At 45.7% G+C, this 12,138-nt stretch overlaps 1 long non-coding RNA gene across 4 annotated transcripts in view; it reads left to right on the forward strand.

Annotated features, from left to right (window-relative positions):
• LOC130369438 (uncharacterized) overlaps positions 1–12,138 on the forward strand; it is a 175,285-nt gene that overhangs the window by 139,685 nt on the left and 23,462 nt on the right. For 2 of the 4 annotated variants that reach the window (XR_008892751.1, XR_008892750.1), the window contains exon 3: positions 7,468–7,648. The exons of the other annotated variants lie outside the window; for them this stretch is intronic. This is a non-coding gene — a long non-coding RNA (uncharacterized LOC130369438). The remainder of the gene's footprint in view (positions 1–7,467; positions 7,649–12,138) is intronic. 4 annotated transcript variants of the gene reach the window in all.

Consider the following 12,138-nt stretch of genomic DNA (forward strand, 5'->3'; position numbering starts at 1 on the left):
AGAACCCCGGTGAGTGTTATGTTTAATAAAGTTTGGGGATTTGCAAGACGTTTATTGGGGATTAAAGGGAGTATACAATATACACTATTGTGGGATAACAAATATTTTACAGAAATGGTGAAATTAAAAGAATATGGGGATTGGCAAAAAGAAGGGAATACTTACAGTTAAGGATTTAGTGGTAGAGAATAAGATAAAAGATTGGAGCACATTAAGAAGGGAATATAACATAAGTCAGAAGAATCACTTCCTATATATACAAACGAAGAGCGAAATTGAGAAGGAAAAAAATAATCCCAGATGGGTAACAGAAGGACATACATTAATGGACTATATATTTGGGTTACGGACCACTAATATAAAGGTGTTGGGCAGGATATATAAGGGATTGGTAAAAGCTTTAATGGAAAAATCAGGCCCTAAAAGTAGGGAAAAGTGGTCTCAAAATTGGGACTGGTAGGAGGAGAAGAGTGGGAGGAGGTTTTCTCTAATATTGCATGCTCATCCTTAAACGTGAATCATAGAATCTCGTTGATAAAACTGGCACATAGGGTACCATATACACCTATATTCCTACATAGGATAGGGAAGAGAGAAGATTCTAAATGTCCAAAATGTCAAATGGAGGGGGCAGACTTGATGCATATGGTATGGGCTTGCCTATATTAAACAAATTCTGGGCTGAGGTTTTTAAAAGTGTAGAAGAAAGACTGGGAGTGGAAATAAAGTTTGATATCAGAACAGCTATTCGGGGGATTGGTTTAAAGGAGCAGGTTAAGAATATGGTGATCTTAAAAATGTTTGGAATGGCAAAAACACTAATCCTTAGGAGGTGGTTTGCCCCAGAGGGTCCATCGTGTCGTGAATGGCAGAATGCAATAGAGCATGAGAAGATATGAGGAAATTTACTATAGAGGGAAAAAGAACAGGCTAAGGGTAGAAAATGAATGGAGGAAATGGGAGGAGTCGACCTGGCTGCTAGTAGGTAGGGGGTAGTGACTAAGGGGGGGGGGGGGGGAATTACATAAAAAAAAAGAAAAAAGAAAATTATTGTCTGTACACAGTTTTGTATGGTTTTCCCAACACTTGCTTGTTAAGACCTTTGTGTTTATTTGTAAAATAAAGTAATAGTTGCTACTTTATCCTCTATGTTACACAACAGATGAAACATATTAAAAGAGCTTTTCAAAAATGTTCCTAAATGTAGAAAAACATCCATGTACAATCCTGTGCTTCTTAGTATTTTTATATAACTAAGAGGTTGTTAGTGTACACTTTGATCAAAATGTGCAAACCTTCTCACCGCGCCACAGGTATCGGGGAAGAGCAGGTAATGGTAATGGGTAATGGGGCTGCTAGGCCACTGGGCCATTCTCCCTATGGACACAGGTGTTACGGCCATGATGATCGCCGCCTGACACTATGTCATTTTAAGTTAGGTAGGTTAGGGACCCGCTCAACGCAGGTGGGCACGATGTAGCACACAGGCTTGCACATTTTGATCAAAACATACATAAACAACGTCTTTGTTTTATAAACATGGGAGAATCACAGGATCTTTGTACAAGACATGGATGTGCAACCTTTTTTCACATTTATATCAAAAAGCTTCCTATTTTTTCTGTTATGCTTCATCTCTCTCTTATTTTTATCCAATGCCCCCCAATTGCACCCAAGGCTACTACTGTCTCTCTGGATTTTTCCAGTGGCCCCCAGGGGGAATATTGCCCACTTTAGAGATTACTGTTATAGATTTGTAATGGGTCCATGTTACGCCGAGCGCTCCGGGTCCCCGCTCCTCCCCGGAGCGCTCGCTTCACTCTCCCCGCGGCAGCGCTCCGGTCACGTCCTCTGACCCGGGGCGCTGCGATTCCGCTGCCAGCCGGGATGCGATTCGCGATGCGGGTAGCGCCCGCTCGCGATGCGCACCCCGGCTCCCCTACCTGACTCGCTCTCCGTCTGTTCTGTCCCGGCGCGCGCGGCCCCGCTCCCTAGGGCGCGCGCGCGCCGGGTCTCTGCGATTTAAAGGGCCACTGCGCCGCTGATTGGCGCAGTGGTTCCAATTAGTGTGTTCACCTGTGCACTTCCCTATATCACCTCACTTCCCCTGCACTCCCTTGCCGGATCTTGTTGCCTTAGTGCCAGTGAAAGCGTTCCTTGTGTGTTCCTTGCCTGTGTTTCCAGACCTTCTGCCGTTGCCCCTGACTACGATCCTTGCTGCCTGCCCCGACCTTCTGCTACGTCCGACCTTGCTTTTGCCTACTCCCTTGTACCGCGCCTATCTTCAGCAGCCAGAGAGGTGAGCCGTTGCTAGTGGATACGACCTGGTCACTACCGCCGCAGCAAGACCATCCCGCTTTGCGGCGGGCTCTGGTGAAAACCAGTAGTGGCTTAGAACCGGTCCACTAGCACGGTCCACGCCAATCCCTCTCTGGCACAGAGGATCCACTACCTGCCAGCCGGCATCGTGACAGTAGATCCGGCCATGGTTCCCGCTGAAGTTCCTCTGCCAGTTGTCGCTGACCTCACCACGGTGGTCGCCCAGCAGTCACAACAGATAGCGCAACAAGGCCAACAGCTGTCTCAACTGACCGTTATGCTACAACAGTTACTACCACAGCTTCAGCAGTCATCTCCTCCGCCAGCTCCTGCACCTCCTCCGCAGCGAGTGGCCGCTCCTGGGATACGCTTATCCTTGCCGGATAAATTTGATGGGGACTCTAAGTTTTGCCGTGGCTTTCTTTCCCAATGTTCCCTGCATCTGGAGATGATGTCGGACCTGTTTCCCACTGAAAGGTCTAAGGTGGCTTTCGTAGTCAGCCTTCTGTCCGGAAAAGCCCTGTCATGGGCCACACCGCTCTGGGACCGCAATGACCCCGTCACTGCCTCTGTACACTCCTTCTTCTCGGAAATCCGAAGTGTCTTTGAGGAACCTGCCCGAGCCTCTTCTGCTGAGACTGCCCTGTTGAACCTGGTCCAGGGTAATTCTTCCGTTGGCGAGTATGCCGTACAATTCCGTACTCTTGCTTCAGAATTGTCCTGGAATAATGAGGCCCTCTGCGCGACCTTCAAAAAAGGCCTATCCAGCAACATTAAAGATGTTCTGGCCGCACGAGAAATTCCTGCTAATCTACATGAACTTATTCACCTAGCCACTCGCATTGACATGCGTTTTTCCGAAAGGCGTCAGGAACTCCGCCAAGATATGGACTCTGTTCGCACGAGGCGTTTCTTCTCCTCGGCTCCTCTCTCCTCTGGTCCCCTGCAATCTGTTCCTGTGCCTTCCGCCGTGGAGGCTATGCAGGTCGACCGGTCTCGCCTGACACCTCAAGAGAGGACACGACGCCGTATGGAGAACCTCTGCCTGTACTGTGCTAGTACCGAACACTTCCTGAGAGATTGTCCTATCCGTCCTCCCCGCCTGGAAAGACGTACGCTGACTCCGCACAAAAGTGAGACAGTCCTTGATGTCTACTCTGCTTCTCCACGTCTTACTGTGCCTGTGCGGATGTCTGCCTCTGCCTTCTCCTTCTCTACAGTGGCCTTCTTGGACTCTGGATCTGCAGGAAATTTTATTTTGGCCTCTCTCGTCAACAGGTTCAACATCCCGGTGACCAGTCTCGCCAGACCCCTCTACATCAATTGTGTAAATAATGAAAGATTGGACTGTACCATACGTTTCCGCACGGAGCCCCTTCTTATGAGCATCGGATCTCATCATGAGAGGATTGAACTTTTGGTCCTCCCCAATTGCACCTCGGAAATTCTCCTTGGACTTCCCTGGCTTCAACTTCATTCCCCTACCCTGGATTGGTCCACTGGGGAGATCAAGAGTTGGGGGTCCTCTTGTTCCAAGAACTGTCTAAAACCGGTTCCCAGTAACCCTTGCCGTAACTCTGTGGTTCCTCCAGTAACCGGTCTCCCTAAGGCCTATATGGACTTCGCGGATGTTTTCTGCAAAAAACAAGCTGAGACTCTACCTCCTCACAGGCCTTATGATTGCCCTATCGACCTCCTCCCGGGCACTACTCCACCCCGGGGCAGAATTTATCCTCTCTCTGCCCCAGAGACTCTTGCCATGTCCGAATACGTCCAGGAGAATCTAAAAAAGGGCTTTATCCGTAAATCCTCCTCTCCTGCCGGAGCCGGATTTTTCTTTGTGTCCAAAAAAGATGGCTCCCTACGTCCTTGCATTGACTACCGCGGTCTTAATAAAATCACGGTTAAGAACCGCTACCCCTTACCCCTCATCTCTGAACTCTTTGATCGCCTCCAAGGTGCCCACATCTTCACTAAATTGGACTTAAGAGGCGCCTATAACCTCATCCGCATCAGAGAGGGGGACGAGTGGAAAACGGCATTTAACACCAGAGATGGACACTTTGAGTATCTGGTCATGCCCTTTGGACTGTGCAACGCCCCTGCCGTCTTCCAAGACTTTGTCAATGAAATTTTTCGTGATCTGTTATATTCCTGTGTTGTTGTATATCTGGACGATATCCTAATTTTTTCTGCCAATCTAGAAGAACACCGCCAGCATGTCCGTATGGTTCTTCAGAGACTTCGTGACAACCAACTCTATGCCAAAATTGAGAAATGTCTGTTTGAATGCCAATCTCTTCCTTTTCTAGGATATTTGGTCTCTGGCCAGGGACTACAGATGGATCCAGACAAACTCTCTGCCGTCTTAGATTGGCCACGCCCCTCCGGACTCCGTGCTATCCAACGCTTTTTGGGGTTCGCCAATTATTACAGGCAATTTATTCCACATTTTTCTACCATTGTGGCTCCTATCGTGGCTTTAACCAAAAAAAATGCTGATCCCAAGTCCTGGCCTCCTCAAGCAGAAGACGCCTTTAAACGACTCAAGTCTGCCTTTTCTTCGGCTCCCGTCCTCTCCAGACCTGACCCTTCCAAACCCTTCCTATTGGAGGTTGATGCCTCCTCAGTGGGAGCTGGAGCTGTTCTTCTACAAAAAAATTCTTCCGGGCATGCTGTCACTTGTGGTTTTTTCTCTAGGACCTTCTCTCCAGCGGAGAGGAACTACTCCATCGGGGATCGAGAGCTTCTAGCCATTAAATTAGCACTTGAGGAATGGAGGCATCTGCTGGAGGGATCAAGTTCTCCTGTTATTATCTACACCGACCACAAGAACCTCTCCTACCTCCAGTCTGCCCAACGGCTGAATCCTCGCCAGGCCCGGTGGTCTCTGTTCTTTGCCCGATTTAATTTTGAGATTCACTTTCGTCCTGCCGATAAGAACATTAGGGCCGATGCTCTCTCTCGTTCCTCGGATGCCTCAGAAGTTGAACTCTCTCCGCAACACATCATTCCACCTGACTGCCTGATCTCCACTTCTCCTGCCTCCATCAGGCAGACTCCTCCAGGAAAGACCTTTGTTTCTCCTCGCCAACGCCTCGGAATCCTCAAATGGGGTCACTCCTCCCATCTCGCAGGTCATGCGGGTATCAAGAAATCTGTGCAACTCATCTCCCGCTTCTATTGGTGGCCGACTCTGGAGACGGATGTTGTGGACTTTGTGCGAGCCTGCACTATCTGTGCCCGGGATAAGACTCCTCGCCAGAAGCCCGCTGGTTTTCTTCATCCTCTGCCTGTCCCCGAACAGCCTTGGTCTCTGATTGGTATGGATTTTATTACTGATTTACCCCCTTCCCGTGGCAACACTGTTATTTGGGTGGTCGTTGATCGATTCTCCAAAATGGCACATTTCATCCCTCTTCCTGGTCTTCCTTCTGCGCCTCAGTTGGCTAAACAATTTTTTGTACACATTTTTCGTCTTCACGGGTTGCCCACGCAGATTGTCTCGGATAGAGGCGTCCAATTCGTGTCTAAATTCTGGAGGGCTCTCTGTAAACAACTCAAGATTAAATTAAATTTTTCTTCTGCATATCATCCCCAGTCCAATGGACAAGTAGAAAGGATTAACCAGATCTTGGGTGATTATTTGCGACATTTTGTTTCCTCCCGCCAGGATGACTGGGCAGATCTCCTCCCATGGGCCGAATTCTCGTATAACTTCAGGGTCTCTGAGTCTTCCTCCAAATCCCCATTTTTCGTGGTGTACGGCCGTCACCCTCTTCCCCCCCTCCCTACTCCCTTGCCCTCTGGTCTGCCCGCTGTGGATGAAATTTCTCGTGACCTTTCCATCATATGGAGAGAGACCCAAAATTCTCTCTTACAGGCTTCATCACGCATGAAGAAGTTCGCGGATAAGAAAAGAAGAGCTCCCCCCGTTTTTTCCCCTGGAGACAAGGTATGGCTCTCCGCTAAATATGTCCGCTTCCGTGTCCCTAGCTACAAGTTGGGACCACGCTATCTTGGTCCTTTCAAAATTTTGTGTCAAATTAATCCTGTCTCTTATAAACTTCTTCTTCCTCCCTCTCTTCGTATCCCTAATGCCTTTCACGTCTCTCTTCTCAAACCACTCATCCTCAACCGTTTTTCTCCCAAATCTGTTCCTCCCACTCCTGTTTCCGGCTCCTCGGACATCTTCTCGGTCAAAGAAATTTTAGCTGCCAAAAAGGTCAGAGGGAAAAATTTTTTTTTAGTGGACTGGGAGGGTTGTGGTCCTGAAGAGAGATCCTGGGAACCTGAGGACAACATCCTAGACAAAAGTCTGCTCCTCAGGTTCTCAGGCTCTAAGAAGAGGGGGAGACCCAAGGGGGGGGGTACTGTTACGCCGAGCGCTCCGGGTCCCCGCTCCTCCCCGGAGCGCTCGCTTCACTCTCCCCGCGGCAGCGCTCCGGTCACGTCCTCTGACCCGGGGCGCTGCGATTCCGCTGCCAGCCGGGATGCGATTCGCGATGCGGGTAGCGCCCGCTCGCGATGCGCACCCCGGCTCCCCTACCTGACTCGCTCTCCGTCTGTTCTGTCCCGGCGCGCGCGGCCCCGCTCCCTAGGGCGCGCGCGCGCCGGGTCTCTGCGATTTAAAGGGCCACTGCGCCGCTGATTGGCGCAGTGGTTCCAATTAGTGTGTTCACCTGTGCACTTCCCTATATCACCTCACTTCCCCTGCACTCCCTTGCCGGATCTTGTTGCCTTAGTGCCAGTGAAAGCGTTCCTTGTGTGTTCCTTGCCTGTGTTTCCAGACCTTCTGCCGTTGCCCCTGACTACGATCCTTGCTGCCTGCCCCGACCTTCTGCTACGTCCGACCTTGCTTTTGCCTACTCCCTTGTACCGCGCCTATCTTCAGCAGCCAGAGAGGTGAGCCGTTGCTAGTGGATACGACCTGGTCACTACCGCCGCAGCAAGACCATCCCGCTTTGCGGCGGGCTCTGGTGAAAACCAGTAGTGGCTTAGAACCGGTCCACTAGCACGGTCCACGCCAATCCCTCTCTGGCACAGAGGATCCACTACCTGCCAGCCGGCATCGTGACAGTCCATCAGTTTTCAATTATGTTTCTTTTCTTTTTTTTATCTGAATGCTTCATTCTTGACATCAAAAAGCAATGGGCACCTGAGGGAATGGAGAATATTGCTGATGTGAGTCTTGGATTGAGAAACTAATGACTAAGATCAAAACCAATGTGATCCATCATTCAACTGACTGTAGCAGAACCAGAAATTGTCTACATTTGCTCTTAATTGTCTCATTAGCCACATAAACAAACATTCTTACAATACAGAGGTAAATGAATACCGCAATGTGCATTTTGTCATCAATTAAATTCTAATTGAAATCAATCAGATCTGTTAATTGATTTGTTCTTTTTTTTAAATAAACATGTATTAGGACAATACTATTGTGAACCAACCTTGAAAAGAAAATACCATTCTTTTTCTGCCAATAGATATATTGGAAATGTCTTGTAACATGCTCAGTCTATAAACTGCTTCCAGCTGTTTATAAAAGAGTCTGAAGAATAAAAGAAATGCTGTCTGAGTAACTAGAATTACTGAAAATCACTGCCTGTCTTGTATAAAGGAGACAACAACATTTCCTTTTCAATTTTTTTAGAAGGCTTTTACTGGAGTTATTTCTAAGTCAAAACTCATGACTTGCCATAAGTGTGCCCAGTACATTTGCATGAAAGACTTTAAAAGTCGGCTTACTTTGTTATTACAACTTTTTGCAGTATTTTCTCTCTCGACATGACAAATTTGACTTGTTTTCAAATGTATCCAAACCAATCTTGAGAGATTCATTTGATTTATAATGGGGCCATCACATTTCCAATTTTCTTAATGAAAAACAATAAAAACCTTTGTTATAGAGGAACAAAACTGTAGAGGGAGATCTGAAATAAAAAACACATTTAATTATTATAATCCAATAATATAACCTTCTCAGTTACTATAGATCAATATATAAGTAAACATTTATTCATTCATGTTCAAAAGAAGAGTGTAATGTCCGGCACTGCTGCTGATATTCTCACGTTACTGGACTATGGGACGTGTAGGAGTGTTCCCCGAAGTGTTGGTGGTGCTCTGACTGTAAGTGGTAAATCACAAATCTTGAAGCAAAGAGGAATGGTAGAAAAAGTCGGCTTTTTCTACCATTCCTCTTTGCTTCAAGATTTGTGATTTATTCATTCATATTTAACCCCCTAATAACCAACAATAAAAAATGTTATGATGGTCATTAATGGAGCTTCATTCAAGCTCACTGTGTTTTCACAGTGGGACTAGAATACAGTGGTACAGATCACCTGTGCAGGGAACATGGGAACACCTGCTGATAGCCAGGCTCCCGCTGTAACTTCCAGGAGCAGAGAAACCTTTGCTACTCGTAGAGTAACCCCTTACATGCACATGAGTCTGTGTTTACCATTGAACACATCGGCCTCCCCGCAACATGATTGCATGTGTGATGGCTTTCCATGGCAGTCGGGGGCCTTTCAAAGGGTGTTTGAGTATTCATCTGTGCCTGACATTGCCTGTCATCATTATGCTGAGAGGCACAATATACTACTCTACAGTACTAGTGCAGTGTATTTTATCAGCAATCTTTTGATTGCTTCTCAACGTCCCCTTATGGACTAATAAAAAGTAAAAATTATATAGATATTATAATTTTAAAATGTTAATTTAAAAAAATCCCTTTACATTCCAAATTTTTTTCTACATAAAACATAAAATAAAAAATACACATTTGGAATTGCAACATCTGTAAAAAAATTAAAAAAATAAAAAAAAAGGTTTAACTTGCCCCACCAAAAAACAAACCTTTATGGCTATGTTGATGGAAAAGTAAAACAATATATGCAGAATGCATGCCGGGGAAAATAGTTAATCGTTTTGTAGCTAACACTTTACGAATGGAAATAACAAATTGAAAGAACTGCAAAAGAGAAGCTCTAATGAAATAAAGTCATTTTGTTCTTAACATTTTAAAGTAGTAGATACACACTGGACAAGATGTTAATGAATTAAAAACGTTTAGTTTCTACTGGTCTGTAGTAGGTGGGAAAATTGTATTAGTTTTTGCCTGTAAGAAGAATGCTGAAGACTGAGAAAATCTTACTGAAGGAAAGCAATGGAATCTCTGTGCATGAACAGAATGTTAGCTCCATTGTGATCATTGTTTTCCTTTTTCTATGGGATATGTTTGTATATTTTAGTACATCTTTTTTTCAACTTTTTCAATCTGTCAAGCTTCTGTTCTTATTATGTCAGTGATGTACAGTAGAGATGAGCAAACTTTTGAAAAATTCAATTAGGCCGATGTGCCCAAAAATTTGTTTCGGCCTGCATTTATTTGCAGTGAATAGCTATTAAAAACGGCTATTTCTGGCCTAAAGAGACCCTCAATAGGGGTGTAGAGCACTTTGCCTTGTCCTAACACAGATAGGGAGTTTGCTGTGTTAGTGAAATAATACTGTTATTCAGTATGACATGCAGATTACAGGCATTGCTATTAGAATCCCTGCTGCAGAGCGTTAATGTGGCAGCAGGGAGATCATATGGTGTCAAAATTGAAGAGAATAAAGAGATTTTTTATGTAATTTTTATTTAATTTAATTTGAATTTATTAAAAAAATGTCAGTACCCATTCTGGTGAGCATCGAGCTGGCAGTCCTCCACCAGGCAAGATAGCACCTAATCCAGCCCCTGCCTCTCAGCGCCCCCTGACTATGAAAATGCAAATGTTTCATTTAATCAGTAATGGTTCATTGTTATCACTCCAAGCTGTTTCATTGCATTCTTGTGATAATTCCAAAGGTAATATGACGTAGACGACCATAGGGCCTCAGTCTTGAAAACATTATATCAATTTCTTTAAATTTAAGATTTATATTAGATTCCAAAGTTTAACATCCTGGTTTTTACTTTGAACTAATACTTTATGTCCACAAACCCCAATCTAACAAGGAGTCACATGGCGGCACAATGACAGAGCTTAAAGGTGGCAGCAGCATGAGGAGACCATAATCTGGCAGAATGACAGCCTGGAATTGGCAGCAGCACGAGGAGATCATATAGTGACAGAACGACCCAGTCTGGAGGTGGCAACAGCCTGAAAATACCATAGGGCCTCAAAATAGAGAAGATTAAAGATATTTTTGAAAATTTTAATTGAAGATTTTAGATATATGAAAATGTTAAAAGTTTAATTTAAGGTGCCAACAGCATAAGGAGACCATATGGTGGCACAATGACACAGCCTGGAGTTGGCGACAGCATGAGTAGATAATAGGGCTTCACAATTCCTAAGATTAAAAGATTTTAAAATTGAAATTGAAGATTTATGGTAGCTAGTGCTACCATAAAATATTTTTAGGTAATGTCCCAGGCCCAGCAGCATCAATAAACCATATAGTGTCTGAATGGCACAGCCTGAAACTGGCGGCAGCATGAGTAGACAATAGGGCTTTACAATCCCTAAGATTAAAAGATGAATTTTTAAATTGAAGATTTTGAAATTGAAATTTAAGATTACACTGACAAGTTTTATTGTCTTGGGCCCAAGCATGAGGAGACCATATAGTGTCTGAATGGCACAGCCTGGAGGTGGCTGAAGGATGAGGAGACCATATAGTGGCTAAATTGCACAACCTGGAGTTGGCGGCAGCATAAGTAGAACATATAGTGTCTGAATGGCACAGCCTGGAGGTTAATGAAGCATGAGGAGACCATATAGTAACTGAATGGCACAGCCTGGAGTTGGCTGAAGCATGAGGAGACCATATAGTGGCTGAATGGCACAGCCTGGAGGTGGTGAAGAGTGAGGAGACAATATAGTGTCTGAATGGCACAGCCTGAAGGTGGCTGAAGCATGAGGAAACCATATAGTGGCTGAATGGCACAGCCTGGAGGTGGCTGAAGCATCAGGAGACCATATAGTGGCTGAACGGCACAGTCTGGAATTGGCTGAAGCATGAGGAGAACATATAGTGGCTAAATGGCACAACCTGGAGTTGGTTGAAGCATGAGAAGAGACGATATAGTGGCTGAATGAGACAGCCTGAGGGATTGGTGGGTGGAAATCCTGACTCAGGCTGCTGCTGATGGAGCTGGTACAGCAGCCATGGCAGTGGAAGGTGAGTGCAGAGTGCTGCCCGAGTCAGACCTGCGAGAGGATGTACGACGGCGCCGATAGGCATCAGCCAACTGACGATGTATGATGTCTCTGTAGTAGGTCAGTTTGTCTTCCCTCTCAGTGGGTGTGAAAAAGGCCCCCATTTTGTGCCGAGAGCGAGGGTCCAATAAAGTGAAGAACCAGAACTCATTCTGCTGCCGAATGGTGACAATTCTGCTGTCACCACGTAAGCAAGTGAGCATGCATCGTGTCATTTGTGCAAGTGACTCGGAGGGACTCCCTGCCTCCATCTCCACTGCATACTGCCACGGTGTGTCTGGGTCCTCTGTTTTGCCTTCCTCGTAACCCTCTAGCTCCTCTGGCTGGTTCTGCTCCTCCTCTCCTGTCAGATTACTAGAAAACTAAAAGTATCTAGGCCCTTGACAGATTAACAGGTACAAAATAGTACACTAGTTAGATGGACGTACGTGGTATGCACTTATGAGGGCAGAAAAATGCGCTACAGTATGCTTAAAAAAACGTATTGCAGTAAAACAACAGCATATGTTTGCTATGGAGATTTTCTCCTAATCTGGACAGTTCTTAAAATGGACAGAGATGTCAGCAGAGAGCACTGTACTCGTGATTCAGCAGAG

Source organism: Hyla sarda, chromosome 4, assembly GCF_029499605.1.
Source record: "Hyla sarda isolate aHylSar1 chromosome 4, aHylSar1.hap1, whole genome shotgun sequence".
In the NCBI taxonomy this organism is placed as follows: Eukaryota; Metazoa; Chordata; class Amphibia; order Anura; family Hylidae; genus Hyla; species Hyla sarda.